The following is a 13,003-nucleotide window of genomic DNA, read 5'->3' as shown; positions in this document are numbered from 1 at the left end:
TATGCAATAAACTATCTTAGACAGTTTATAGATTTTTTTTTTTTATCTAAGGTGTGTAAATAAGAAGTTATATTCCTTGTCTACAGCTACTGGGTAGCTTCGTCTCTCTCACATCAATCTCTCATTAGTAAATACATAACACCAGGCTTGTCCAGCTCAAGTTTACTAGCCTCGTAAATATTTCCACCTTAACAGCAGCATTCTTTTCCTATTCCTCAATAGTAGTATACACAAACATGTACTGCTGTCTCAGTAAGTTACTGACTTACTCTTCACTATACATGATCTACCGAACAAGTTCAAAGCTACAGACATGCCTTATGTCATACCTCAGATTCTGAAGGCAAAAAAAGTTGTCAGTGGTGTAACATACGGTTCAGTGTTGGGATTTCTCCTACTTAGCATATAATTCTCAGACATGCAGGGAAACACTCGTGATCTATGGTGATGTTAGTTTGCAGACAAATGTAAATTAGGTGTTTTTTGATTTACGAGAGACTCAGCTGCGCCAACATGGGTTTGATCATGTTAACAAATGGTACAAGAACAATGGTCTCTAAGTAAATGAGAAAAAATTTACAGCTGATTTTGTTGAACAAAACATTTTCCCATACCCTACAGATGACACACCCCTCCAATCAGACAATGTCAAAGGATCTACGAGCTCTTGCTGATACTTACTCATCTTTTAACCATCACATCTCCACAGTAGTTTACAAAGCCCTCTATCTGGTTCATCTAATTTCCACAGGCATTTACTGTAGAGTCAAACATTACTTTCCCCTTTACTCATACCATCAGACCCATTATGGACTACAATGCTGTGAGGTCTGCATAACAGTTAAGTTCTTTACCTTACAGATACATGGTACAGGGTTTGTAGATCAGTGTAGTGTGTGTACTATGTCTAAGAAGCATGCGTGTATACGTTTTTAATAGTCTACAGATAACCTAACATTTTAGGAATGGGAGATTTGCATAACAGTTAATGTGTTTACCTTAGAGACACAAGGTGCAGGGTTTGATACTCACATGGAGTACCTGGCTTGACTTAAAATGGCCCACAAAGGCAGTTAGCCTAGTACTAATCTATAAACCTATAAACTTTTTGAATGCATGTCTAAACATAATACTTAACTTGACAGACTTCAGTGGTTCCTACCGAAAATAATCAGTTGTTGTTGTTGTCTTTCGGCTTTTCCCGGTTAGGGGTCGCCACAGCAGAACTCTGGTCGAAAATAATCAGTGGTCTCAAAATTCTAACTTATCAGGACAGACTGGCAGCCTTCTCTCTACTCGGATTCTCTAAGACTCCACCATGAGGATCTGTGTCCAGTCATGAAAGCTCTGATTATCTAATTCCTCTGCAGAGCAAGCACTTCCTCAAATACCCACTTAAAGGAACTAAACCTTCCTCAACAGATGACAAGAGACAATGACACAGTACATTAATATCCTGACATACTCCAGACCCTCTAGAACAGACTTTCACTACATGTCAGAGTAGCACCCTTGTCATGTTCAAAGTAAATCTAGATATTCTACCTCAGTCTACCTTGCGTTGCCCTGCTTGATGCTGGAAGAACCATCTGAATATGGTTATTAGCTAGGCTTGAAATGGTCTGCAGACTGCCTAGTACTAACCTGTGGATATATGCCCCTTTGTCAGGACTGCTTTAAATGAACCTCAGCTGCCTAACTACAACTGTTATAATTATTTACCTGTTTTACATTTTGACCTCTAATGTGTTTTTATCAAGTTGTTATATGATTCACTGACAAATTCTACAGAGGTTTTCCTACAACTGTGTAATTTTTTAGGTTTTAGTTCTCTGCTTCAGGTTTAGACTTCTTATGTTGTATCTCTTGACCCTGGAACTTTTCTCCCCAGGACTCTACTATAAAAGGGGTATTAAATATTCCCAGTAAATAAACCAAAAATAAATAAATATATATATATATATATATTTGCATTGGCTTTGATTAACCACACAGACTTTAAACTGGGATTGGGACTTAGTGCAGGTGTAGAAATCTTTTAAATGGACGAAGCTCTTGCCAAAGTTTTGAAGCTATCAGAGTGAAGCTGTGATTAGTACAGTGACTTCTTTTTTTGTAGGGGGTTACATTTATGAACCTTGTTAAGAATAGTGTTAGACGTTGGAGGAGGAGTAACAGGTACAAGTCTGATTAAAAGAGGTAGGAGTGTCCTTATGAAGCAATCTGAACATTAAGGAAATTAGTAATATAGTAATAGGTTAGTTCTCTGTTTAAATGTCAGCCTTTAAAGCTTTTTGAGCATGAAGCAGTGGTATACATGCCTGGGGAGGGGAACAGTTAGTTGGTAACGAAACAGCATTTACTTAGAGTTTTAAAGGATGTGGATTGTTCTTGGAAGTGGTGGTTGTAACAGAAGTCCACAACACAATTGTGCAAAAAGTGCTTCTTGTGCCTATGGTGGATCTTGCTGGTAAGAAAAGGAAGTGAAAGAAATGGAGGCAGAATAGATTGCTTACTTTTGCTCTGGTTTTCTCTATATGAAGCTGGAAGTTCAGGGCATAACCTAGCCATACACCAAGATAACTGCAGGCTAAGTTAGTTTCGATGGGGAGGTTATTCTGACCTTTGGTATTTAATGTGTCTGGGACTTTTTGATAATGTACGATGAGTACCAAAAACAAGGATTTGGTTTTGCTGTGGTTAAGACTACTTTTTTTTTTTTTAGTAGACAGCAAAGCAAGGTGTTCAAAAGGTCACACTGGAGTTTTGAGTGAGGGTGACGGCTGGACCTAAATATGACCATGCTTGGTGGCTGGACCTAAATATGACCATGCTATCTACACACAGGAGGAGTGGGAGTTGGTAAAAGTCACAAGGAGGATTTATAAAAAAAAAAAAAAAAAAAAAAAAAAAAGAAAAACATAGTGGGACCAGTGGTGTCTTGTGGCACTCCAGTGTGGAGAGGAGGTTCTGCAGATGCAGAGGTTGCAACTTTTACCTTCAAGGAATGAGAGCAAGTATATGAAATAATGTGATGCCTGTGTGCTAACGTCTAATTCAAGTGGGAGAGAGGACTTGAGTGGACTTAAAGGTAACCCATACATTTTACCTTGATCCATATTAAGCATGAGTTCTTCTACAAGGGTCCAAAAGATGGTGTTAGTATTCCTTCCAAACAAATATCCATGCTGTTTTTGACAGATAAGATGGCACATGTAGTAAATACTGTGACTAGTATTGGTAAACAATTTTTTCTAGCATTGTTACAAGTGTGGCAAAACTAGGATGTCAGAAGTATGACATTTTAGTGGGCTTTGGCAAGAGTTCAACTAGTGCAGGTTTCCAGAAAATGGGTATATTGTCTGATGTGAGGCAGAGGTTGTAGACATGTACTAGTGGAATGACAAAATCTCCTCACTGGTGGTATAGGATCGAGAGGGTAAACCCAAGAGTGGACAGGGGTGACAAAGGGAATTTGCTCTAGTCGATGTTCAGCTTCTTTTCATAGGCAGGCATTAGGCTAGCTGTTCTTGCAAACTATTTTAAGCCTGGCCAGGTTACCTTTTTGGTACTTCAATTAACCTATCCTATTTGTTGCTAAGTTTGGCCTTAACCACCCCATAGTCAAGAATTATATATCACCCTTAGTGAGAAAAACTGGAATAATACATACATAATTTGAGGGGACCCATGTATGAGACCAAGCATTTAGGAGCTGCTTCTGTTAGTAGTACACAGGGCAGTCTACACATACATTCTCTATTACCCATCCAAAGATCTAAACAGCTCTTCAATATGGACAGGGAGTAGCTTTGTTTTATGTAGATGGGGAGTCTGTTCCAGACCAGTGGTATCCTCTTCAAGATACAACTGTCACTCCAAACCATTCTGTTGATGTTACAGAAAATGTTTAGATCCCTGGACGGAGCATTTCTCATGCCATTTGACTTGCTGATGTGCAGCAGTTCCATTAATATTGGGTCAGAAAATACCTTGTATGCAAGACACAGATCACCTCAGTCTGTAGGATACAGTGTGCAATAACAGGTTCATAGGTTGGTACAAGGCTATACAAGCCTAGCCATAACAATTCCCTGGCTATTTCTTCCCACACTATTTACTTCCCAGGGCTTTGAGATGGCCCATGTATGACATACTGTTCAGGAATTGTATCCTCTTAGTAAGTTATTAATATGCTCCTGCTCAACCCCGGGCTAATACGCCAACTCACACCATGACACCTCCTCCTCCATGCTCTGCTACTTTTAACTACATCTGCCTTAACCAGCTTACTATTCCCTTATTCTACCTGTTTCCTCCCTTGCTCCTACTCCCCCATCCTTTCTATAAAACAATCCAGACTATTTTACTTCTTCCCAATTTTTACCCCAATACAAAATGCTGTGACTAGCACAGACGTTAAATGAAAAATTCACTGTAAGCATCTTATAGGTCATAGGTGACTCTATAGTCAGGCACACTGATGGTCCACTCACCAGGCTAAACAAGGAAAAAGTTACTGTCAACTGCCTGTCAGGTGCCAGGATCCGCCACATAACGCACGCACTCAGGTCACTCCACAACAAGTACAAATATGACTCTGTCATTGTCCATGTTGGTGTGAATGACCTGAGACGTACCTCCCTGGACTACATGAAAAGAGACATGGAGGAGCTCTCTGATCTTGCAGCCCAGGCCGGTATGACCCTAGCCCTGAGTAGCATCCTGCCATCACCCAGAATGACACCACAGTACAAGGACAAAATGACTGACTAACAATTGGCTAAGCTTCTGCTGTCATTCTAAGGGAATCCAGTATCTGTCTGCCTGGGATGACATGATCGACAGACCACGCTGCTTTGCCAGAGATGTCCTGCACCTGTCGCCCTTGGGATTCTGGATACTGGCAAAGGCTCTTGCCACCCCTATAGTGCCTTTTTTAGGCAGGGTTCAAATGACAAATTCACTACCGTAACAGGTACAAGCAAGCAAAATCTGAGGGTAATGCTACTCAATGCTAGAAGTCTAAACCTCAAAATGCACTCACTCGAGGCACTCCTTAAAATGGAGAACATTGACATCTGTGCAGTGACAGAGACCTGGTTCAAAGCTCCAGGGAGCACCCCTGCATTACCAGGCTATAATTCATACCACACCTTTTGGCCACCAAACCCGGACTGAAACACTAAAGGTGGAGGCATGTCCATATTCATTAAGGATATCCACACCTCCAAGCTAGTTGCTCAGCATAATGCATCCGAGATTATCCAAGTTCAACTAACTCTGGGCAAAACCGCAATCCAGATTGTAGCTTGGTACAGACCCCCCACCATGCCCCAGGATTCCCACTCCTCTTTTCTTGATACACTGGAAAATATTAAGGTACAACCCAATACTCTAATAATGGGTGATTTCAAATACCCTACCATTAACTGGGAAAACTACTCATGTACCAATTCTTTTGCTCAACGTTTTCTGGAAATCATCAATTCCAACGCTTTGGATCAACTTATCCACACCCCCACCAGAGGCAGCAATATCCTAGACCTGGTTATCAACAACATGTGTGACCGGTGTTCCACACCAGAGGTCAGCTCCGCGTTGGTCAGATCCGACCACAAGCTAATCACCCCAGACATCCACATCCTGCTCCCACCCCCATTAGGAAAACAACCGTAAAAAATTTCTTCAAAGCCAACTTCACGCTTCTTAAGACAGAAGTGGCAAACTTCATGATACCCATGCAGATGGACAACAGAGGTACGACTGCTGAATCCTACACAAATGCACTTTATAAGCACTTACACGAGTGCATTGATCGTGCTATCCCTAACAGAACCAAGATCCTATCCTCCAAAAAAAGGAAGCCAATCTGGTGGTTTTCTGCCATAAACAAACTCTACAACAGAAGAAAGAAACTGTTGCAAAAAAAGAGTAAAATCCCATGAAGCTGAGATCCCTCATAAAATCCTCCAAAGCTAGTTATGAAAACAAAATTGCCACTGATTCTAAAGACAACCACAAAGCATTCTATAGCTATGTCAAAAAATCTCAATGGCAACACTCAGATCTGCTCTGAGTTACAGCACAATGACACTAAATATACAGAACCCACTGACACTGCCAACATCCTGGCAGATGGGTTCAGTGCTAACTTTACCCCCCTCTCACCTCCTAATGGGCCCATCTTTATACCGGAAGAATGCAAAGTTCCTGTAATCAAGGCTGCACAGGTAAAAACTTCACTCTCCAAAGTCAAGAACACAGCATGCATGAGACCCGACATCCCAGGCTGCCTTCTACATGAACTACAGAATGAACTGGCACCCCACCTAAGTACCATGCTCAATCATAGCCTCACCTCAGGCTTTGTGCCCATTGAATGGTGCACCGCGACAGTTATCCCACTCCACAAAGGGGGGACCACAACAGACCCCGGGAACTACCGCCCCATTAGCCTGATGAGCCTCGTCTGCAAGGCCATGGAACGTATCATCATGGAACTCAAACAAAGACACTGGAGATCTCCAAACCCTGGAACCCACACAGTTTGGGTTTGTAAAAGGCAGATCATGTCTCCTAAACCTGATAGACTTCTTTGAAGTAGTCAACAAAGCCATAGATGAGGGTAAGGTGGCTCACACAGCCTATCTAGATCTCGCCAAGGCGTTCAACACCATCCCCCACACTGGAATTATAGATAAACTCACTAAACTAGGTATAAACCCCTATGTCACAAGATGGGTTGCCAACTGGCTTACTGAAAGAACCCACACTGTGAAAGTAGCAGACTCCAAATCAGACTTCAGACCAGTGACAAGTGGAGTACCATAGGGTTCAGTCCTGGGTCCTCTCCTGTTTGGTATCTACTTCTCTGAAGTACAGGCTAACACAGAAGGTCTTTGGCTAATTAAATTCGCAGATGACTGCAAACTAGGAGCCATAATTGAAACTTCTAATGATGTGGACATCCTACAAAAGGGCCTCACTGAGACAGATGCCTGGTGTGAAATACATCGTCTCAAGCTAAATGCCAAAAAGTGCATTGTCATCCCCTTTGGTAAAAATTCTGTACCCATGAACTAGCACATAGGCGGTAGTCTAAACACCGAAAGTGTGATAAGAGACCTTGGGACACAGGTGGACAGTAGTCTCTCCTTTGATAATCACATCGCCAAAGTGGTCAGGAAATCCTTCTACGTGGCACACCTCATCACAAAAGGTTTCTCATCCAGAAAAAAAGAGGTCATTGTTCCTCTCTACTCATCACTCATTAGACCCATTATAGAGTACAACGCCCCTTTTGGTATGTACCTCACAAGACATCTACAACAACTGGAAAAGCCACAAAAATACCTCACAAAGAGGATTACTGGCCTCAAACAGATGCCTTGCGCAGACAGTCTCAAAAAACTCCAGCTTTACTCCGTCGTACATCGCCTACTCAGAGGCAATCTCTGCCTAACATACAAAGCTATGTCAAACCCAGAGCTGCTGGACATGCTCCACTTAAAGAAATCCTAATCTCTCCAAGCTACACGCTCTAGGGACCTAAACCTTGTCACCACAATAAACAGAACATGCTGGAGGGATAGATTCCTGTCCCAGAGACTTCCCATACTCTGGAACAGACTACCTATCTATGTCAAACAGAGCTCCCCATTAGCACTCTTCAAGAAAAATCTTGATGATTGGATGGGAAATGGGAAATTCACCCCGGGGATCACTTCTGTGGTTCTGCTTGACAGGGGCACAGGAAAATAATTTTCTTGGGTGGCAAAAGCCAGGGTACATTTTTGGCTAGGCTTGTATAGGCCCTAGGGCCAATAGCCTAGTACCTACCTATGTTCGTAACCACTTTTTATATTTATGCTACTGTTATGATGAGTAATTAAGTTACTGTCAATATGTATGCTTTTAACCACTTGTAACACCTGTACTAATGTTTGTCTATTACTGTATCTCTATTTGGAGCTTTTCTCCCCAGGGCTCCACTGAAAATGGGTTCTTTAAGGCCCAGATGGAATTTCCCGGTAATTTGAATTTGCTTATTCGTGCTCAGCACTTGTTCAGTACTTGCTGTTAGCACTAAATAAGCTACAAATTATTACAGCGCTCAACCTTCCTCTTTAGAGGAAAACAGTTTTTGTACTTACTTTCCTCACTTGCTTAGAGAAAAACAGCTCTTACACTCACTTTCCTCACTTGTCTATAGGAAAGTAGTTTTTTATTCAGGCATATCCAAGGGTCAGCTACCAGTGATCTCTCCTTTCTATCTGATGAATCTGAGCATCTTGAGGCAATGTAGCAAATGCCTCATGCACACAGACAACCCTCTCCTCCTACCACCAAACACTACAACCTGTGAGAGATGCACTCATCTAGCCAAACTGCAAGTAAAGCTCTCTCCAGCCAAGACTGAACTTGACAGTCAAGAGGAGAAGGTAAACACTTGCACCACACCACACTCATCACATAGTCCCACTAAACCTACACCACCAAAATCCACACATAGAAACACAAAAACATTGACAGAGGCTCTCAATAGTAATCTGCTCAAGCAACAGAGACCTCCAAAACAGAAACGCAAGAAACCTCCACCCCCCCCCAACACAACCCAAATGACACAAAGCCCACAGACTTAGCGTGCCAATAAACCATAGCCCATAAGGCAAACCAACGTACCCAATACACTAGTCATAGGTGACGCTATAGTCAGGCACACTGATGCCCCAACTCACCAGGCTAAACAAGGAGAAGGTTAATGTCAGCTGCCTGTCGGATGCCAGGATCCACCACATAACCCACGCACTCAGGTCACTCCACAAGTACAAATATGACTCTGTCACTGTCCATGTTGGTGTGAAAGACCTGAGACGTACCTCCCTGAACTACATAAAAAGAGAAATGGAAGAGTTATCCGATCTTGCAGCCCAGGCAGGTATGCCCTAGTCCTGAGTAGCATCCTGCAATCACACAGAATGATACAGCAGTACAAGAACAAAATCATTGACTTCAACAATTGGCTAAGCTTCATGTGTCATTCTAAGGGGATCCAGTATCTGGCTGGGAAGACATGGTCGACAGACCACGATGCTTTGCCAGAGATGGCCTGCACCTGTCACCCCTGGGATTCCGGTTACTGGCTAAGGCTGTCACCCCTATAGTGCCTTTTTTAGGAAAGGTTCAAATGACAAATTCACCACCGTAACAGGCAAGCAAAAACTGAGGGTAATGCTACTAAATGCTAGAAATCTAAATCTCAAAATTCACTCACTCGAGGCACTCCTTAAAATGGAGAACAGAGATATCCATGCAGTGACTGAGACCTGGTTCAAGGCTCTATAGAGCATCCCTGCATTACCAGGCTATAACTCGTACCACACTTTTCGGCCATCTAACCTGGACCAGAACACCAAAGGCGGAGGTGTGTCCATATTCATTAAGGATATCCACGCCTCCAGGCTAGTTGCGCAGCATAATGCATCCAAGGTTATACAAGTGCAACTAAATCTGGGCAAAACTGCAATCCAAATTGTAGCTTGCTACAGATCCCCCACCATGCCCCAGGTTCCCACTCCTCTTTTCTTGATATACTGGAAAATATTAGGGTTCAACCAAATATCCCAATAATGGATGATTTCAATTACCCCACCATTAACTGTGAAAACTACTCATGTACCAACTCCTTCACTCAACGCTTTCTGGAATTCATAAATTCCAATGCCCTGGATCAACTTATCCACACCCCCACCAGGGGCAACAATATCCTAGATCTAGTCATTACCAACATGAGAGACCGGTGTTCCACACCTGAAGTCAACTCCTTGGTCAGATCCGACCATAAGCTAATCACCCTAGATATCCGCATCCCACCCCCACCCACCATTAAGGAAACTACGGTAAAAAATTTCTCCAAAGCCAACTTCATGCTTCTTAAGACAGAAGTGGCGAACTTCATGACACCCATGCAGATGGACAATACAGTTACAACTGCTGAATCCTACACAAATGCACTCTATAAACACTTATACGAGTGCATGGATTGTGCTATGCCAAACAGAACCAAGACAGTATCCTCCAAAAAAAGGAAGCCAATCTGGTGGTCCCCTGCCATAAACAAACTCTACAACAGAAGGAAGAAACTGTTGCAAGAGAGAGTAAAATCCCATGAGTGGAGGAGCTCAGTAAGAAGCCGAAATCCCTTATAAGATCCTCCAAAGCTAGCTACGGAAAAAAAAAAAAATTGCCACCGATTCCAAGGGCAACCACAAAACATTGTATAGCTATGTCAAGAATCTCAATGGCAACACTCAGATCTGCTCTGAGTTGCAGCACAACGGCACGAAAATTCCAGAACCAACTGATATTGCCAACATCCTAGCAGATAGTTTCAGTGCTAACTTTACCCCCCTCTCACCCCCTAAAGGACCCATATATATACAGGAAGAATGCAGAGTCCCTGTAATCACATCTATGCAGGTAAAAGCTGCACTCTCTTAAAACCAAAAACACAGAATCCATGGGACCGGACAACATCCCAGGCTGCATTTTACATGAACTTCAGAACGAACTGGCTCCCCACCTAAGCACCATGTTTAATCATAGTCTCACATCAGGCATTATGCCCACTGAATGGCGCACAGCAACAGTTATCTCACTCCACAAAGGGGAGCCACCACTGATCCTGGGAACTATCGCCTTATTAGCCTGATGAGCCTGGTCTGCAACGCCATGGAACATATCATCATGGAACTCAAACAAAGACATTGGTAACCTCCAAACTCTGGACCCAACCCAGTTCAGGTTTGTGAAAGGCAGATCATGCCTTCTGAACCTGATCGACTTCTTTAAGGCAGTCAAAGCCATAGACGTGGGTAAGGTGGTTCACACAGCCTATCTTGACCTCACCAAGGCTTTCGACACAACCCCCCATTCTGGAATTATAGCTAAACTCACTAAACTATGGATAAATCCCTACGTCACAAGATGGGTTGCCAACTAGCTCACTGACGGAACCCACACTGTAAACGTTACAGACTCAACATCTGACTTCAAACCAGTGACAAGTAGAGTACCCACAGGGTTCAGTCCTGGGACCTCTCCTGTTTGGTATCTACTTTTCTAAAGTACAGGCTAACACAGAAGGCCTCTGGCTAACAAAGTTCATAGGAGCCATAGTAGAGTCTCCAAATGATGTGGACATCCTACAGAAGGGCCTCACTGAGACAGATGCCTGGTGTCAGAGGCATGGCCTCAAGCTCAATGCCAAAAAGTGCACTGTCATCCCCTTTGGTAAAAACTCTGTACCCATGAACTACCACAAACGGCAGTCTACTTAACTCCGAATTTGTGATGAGACCTTGGGACCCAGGTGGACAGTAGTCTCTCCTTTGATAATCACATCACCACAGTAGTCAGGAAATCCTTCTGTGTGTCACACCTCATCACAAAAGGGTTCTCATCCAGGAAAAAAGAGGTCATTGTTCCCCTCTACTCGGCACTCATTTGACCCATTATAGATTACAACGCCCCTTTTTGAATATACCTCACAAGACATCTGCAGCAGCTGGAAAGGCCACAGAAGTACCTCACAAAGAGGATTACTGCCCTCAAACAGATGCCCTACACTGACCGTCTCGAAAACCTCCAGCTTTACTCTGTAGCATATTGCCTACTCCGAGGAGATCTCTTCCTAACATATAAAGCTATGTTAAACCCAGAGCTGTTAGACATGCTACACCTAAAGAAATCCCAATCCCTCCGAGCTACACGCTCTAGGGCCCTAAACATTGTCACCACAATAAACAGGACATGCTGGAAGAATAGATTCCTGTACCAGAGACTTCCTATACTCTGGAACAAGCTACCCATCTATGTCAAGCAAAGTTTCTCATTAGCACTCTTCAAGAAAAATCTTAATGAGTGGATGGGAAATAGGAAATACACCCCAGGGATCACTTCTGTGGCTCTGCTCGACAGGGGTGCAGGAAATTAACTTTCTTGGGTGGCGTAAGCCAGGGAACCTTGTTGGCTAGGCTTACGTAGGCCCTTGGGCCGATAGCCTAGTACCTACCTATGAACCTAAATGTCAAATAAAATAAATATTACTGTGGGGGACTGTTTGGGAATTGTACCCTCCAAGTACGTTACCTATGTGGATGTTAACATTGTTGCATGCTTCTGGACAGATACATGCCAAAAAAGGCATTACACCCAATGATTAGCCTAATGAGGACTGAGTAAAGGGGGACAATGTCATCTCTAGATCTAGTTGCAATCCCTTTTTTTATAAGCTGTGCAATACAGAAGAACTTGCTTACAAAAGTGGATGCAAGTTAGTCGAAATTAATGTCACTGTCCATATAAGTTCCCAAATCCCAAACAACTGGGTCAGCTCTCAGGAACGCATTCTCAATGTGGTAGTTAGCTGGGGTAGATGATTTCCCAAAAGATAAAATGATGCATTTTGTGGCATTTAGTTTCAGCCCATGATTCTGACACCAGTTATTCATTTAAGCTAAACCTTCCTGCAAGACGGCCAAGTAATTTGGGGATTAAATAACTGCTCCTACCATAGAGTCATCTGCAAACTTAAGTCAGTCACAGCCATTTGGTATTGGCTTTTATTCCAGAGAGCTCCCGAACCCTGGGGGACATGACTGGTTACCGTCTCTCTGGGGATGTAGCTTCCTCTATTTTGATCTCCTGTGTCCTATCTGTAAACCAGCTGGAAATCCAGTGAGTGGCAGGGATTTATTACAAGTTTATTTAGCTTTTCTATTATGTCCAAGTTGGGAATTATGTCAAAAGCTTTGGCAAAGTCTTGGTATATGGCGTGTACTGTTTTACCTTCATCCATTGCTTTGCCGACCTTGTCAAAGAGGGTCTATACACACTGAGCACAGTGGATGAGAGTTGTTGACCGCAACAGTTAGCTGAGATATATAAGTATCCTGCTTTTTTTCGATTTGTACAGATTATTGTTTCTAATAATTAATAT

At 42.9% G+C, this 13,003-nt stretch overlaps 1 protein-coding gene across 1 annotated transcript in view; it reads right to left on the bottom strand.

Moving 5' to 3' along the window:
- CTIF (cap binding complex dependent translation initiation factor) overlaps positions 1–13,003 on the bottom strand; it is a 2,147,727-nt gene that overhangs the window by 1,305,461 nt on the left and 829,263 nt on the right. The window lies entirely within an intron of this gene.

This window comes from Protopterus annectens, chromosome 1.part1 (assembly GCF_019279795.1).
Source record: "Protopterus annectens isolate FY-2018-M chromosome 1.part1, PAN1.0, whole genome shotgun sequence".
Lineage (NCBI taxonomy): Eukaryota > Metazoa > Chordata > Ceratodontiformes > Protopteridae > Protopterus > Protopterus annectens.
This window is presented reverse-complemented; position numbering and strand designations above follow the sequence as displayed.